We start from the raw sequence: 2,458 nt of genomic DNA, 5'->3' as shown, positions 1-2,458 counted from the left end.
TAGGGAAGTGGGGGGCGCTATGGGGGACTTTTGGGATAGCATTGGAAATGTAATTGAGGAAAATATGTAATAAAAATATTAAAAATTAAAAAAAAAGAAAATCAAAAAGACTATACTATGATCAACTTTAAACACTCATTACAGCTATAAACTTATTTGCTGTTTCTTTTTAAATAAACATTTAGTTGTGTACAAAAAAAAAAATAGCTGTGGAATAGAGACTGAAGAAATGACCATTCAGAGATTGCCCCACCTGGAGATCCATCCCATATACAATCACCAAACCCAGACACTATTGTGGATGCCAACAAGTGCTTGCTGACAGGAGTCTGATATAGTTCTCTCCTGAGAGTCTCTGCTAGTGCCTGACAAATATAGAAGTGGATGTTCATTGCCATCCATTGGACTGAGCATAGGATCCCTGATGAAGGAGCTAGAGAAAGGACATAAAAAGCTTAAGGGGCTTGCAGCCCCATAGGAGGAACAACAATATGAACTAACCTGTACCTCCAGAGGTTCCAGAGACTAAACCACCAATCAAAGAAAACACAGAGTGGGACTCATGGCTCCAGCTCATATGTAGCAGAGGATGACCTAGTAGGATATCAATGGGAGAAGAGGCCCTTGGTTCTATGAAGGCTCTATGCCCCAGTGTAGCAGGATGCCAGGACCAGGAAGCAGGAGTGGGTGGCTTGGTGAGCAGGGGGAGGGGGAAAAGGGATAGGGGAGGGTAATTTCGGAGGGGAAACCAGGAAAGAGGATAATACTTGAAATGAAAATAAAGAAAATATGCAATAAGAAAAAAAAAATAATTTGGAGCCAGAGATGCTTGGTGGCAGTGTGGTTGCCTACCATTGATTTTATGTTTGGGGAAATTATTACCCAGTAGAAATAAATTTTAAAAAATCAATAACTTTGGTAAAGTCCCAGAAACTAAAAGTGGCCCTATTTCAAATGTTAAAATTAAGAATATTGACTTATGTCACAGAAGATAATTATGAAATTATTTATATTACTACAATTTAATATCTCAAAATAAACTACAACATTAGACTTAAATTTGAATGGTAACATTTAATATAAATAAATGGTAACTCCTATATTGATCACTTAAAAATTTCCTTGGTAACAAGCTGTTTAGCACTGAGGGGAAGGAACCCTTTGTATGAATCAGCATTAAACAATATAACAATATGACTATGACCCAAANCATCTCACAGGCTACCAATTGCTGAGTCCTCCATGATCTTAAAAAGGACTGTATGGCAGTTTCCTGCCTGGAGCAGAGACAGCAGGGCATGGGCCTCCATGAGTGTTGATGGTTGTTGGGCATGAGGCATATTTGTATAACAATGTATATATTTAACNTCATGTTCCTTATTTGGGAAATATTCTCCCTGTCAAGGTTAGTGACATGACACTAATGATATTTAGAATCAAGATGAGTCCGAGAGTCAAGGGTGTGTCTATTATCCTCAGGAAAAATGGTTAAATACTATGACCTTCAGAACAGCCCTCAAGGCTGTGGGAAAGAACTTTGAAAACATGAGTACAAAATTATATAATTTCACAACTATGCAAAATATAANGATGCAATATGAATTGTATGAGGGGCTTCATGAACCTTAAAAAACAAAGGCAGCTGCACTAAAAAAGCCAATCTATCAGAAAGATACAAAGGCAGGCAGATTCCTAAATTCAAGGTCAGCCTAGGACAGAGGTTCTGGAATGGTAGGAATGGTAATCTCAGAATGGGATTCCACCAAGTTAGCTTATTGTCTGTGCTTACTAGGGCAGGCAGATCTCTGAATTCATTTATAATGTTGAAAAGAAAAAAAAAACTGTACTTGCTGTCTTTTCCTAAGAATCAAAGAGCTAAGGTCATAAAATGCTGATTTATAGGATATTCAAATGNGAACCTGAAGTAAATGACTGACTTGATATGTAAATAAAAGACTGGGCTTTGGTCTGTGAAAGAGAGGAGCTATCCAGAGAGAGCAGCTTAGAGAGTGAACACAGCTCTTTTAGAATTTTTCTAGCAGGATTTCTGACTTTGGTCAGAAAAGACCAAATATTTTTTTTCTACCAGCTTTTCCAATTTTGGTTAGAAAACCCATGAGCTATCCAGAGATTTAAAATTTTGTTGTAGCAAGAGAGAGACATCTTGAGCAGAGAGCTGCCTGGAGAGCCATGTCAAGCAGGACACAGAGCCATCAGCTTATATTCCATGATTGACTTTGTGTCATTTCTTCTGCTGCTCAGAAACACCCCTTCTCTTGGGAATACCTCTCCAAGTCAAGGCNGGTCCTTGACAATCTATCTTTAAAAAATAAAACAGAAAAATTATAAGAACCACAACATGGAGAAAATACTTTGAAATTCTGTGGTTTTGATATATGACATAACCATTGCAATCAGGAACACACACCTGTGCCTACCTACCTACTTACACATGCAC

General features: G+C 38.0%; 1 non-coding gene across 1 annotated transcript; it reads left to right on the top strand.

Annotated features, from left to right (window-relative positions):
• The first annotated feature begins 2,007 nt into the window (after nucleotides 1-2,007).
• LOC115031168 lies at nucleotides 2,008-2,072 on the top strand. Its single transcript, XR_003836789.1, has one exon. It is a non-coding gene; the product is annotated as a U7 small nuclear RNA (small nuclear RNA).
• The last annotated feature ends 386 nt before the right edge of the window (nucleotides 2,073-2,458 follow it).

This window comes from Mus caroli, chromosome 5 (genome assembly GCF_900094665.2).
Source record: "Mus caroli chromosome 5, CAROLI_EIJ_v1.1, whole genome shotgun sequence".
Lineage (NCBI taxonomy): Eukaryota > Metazoa > Chordata > Mammalia > Rodentia > Muridae > Mus > Mus caroli.
Note: the sequence above shows the minus strand (reverse complement) of the source record. Positions and strands in the feature narration are given on the sequence as shown.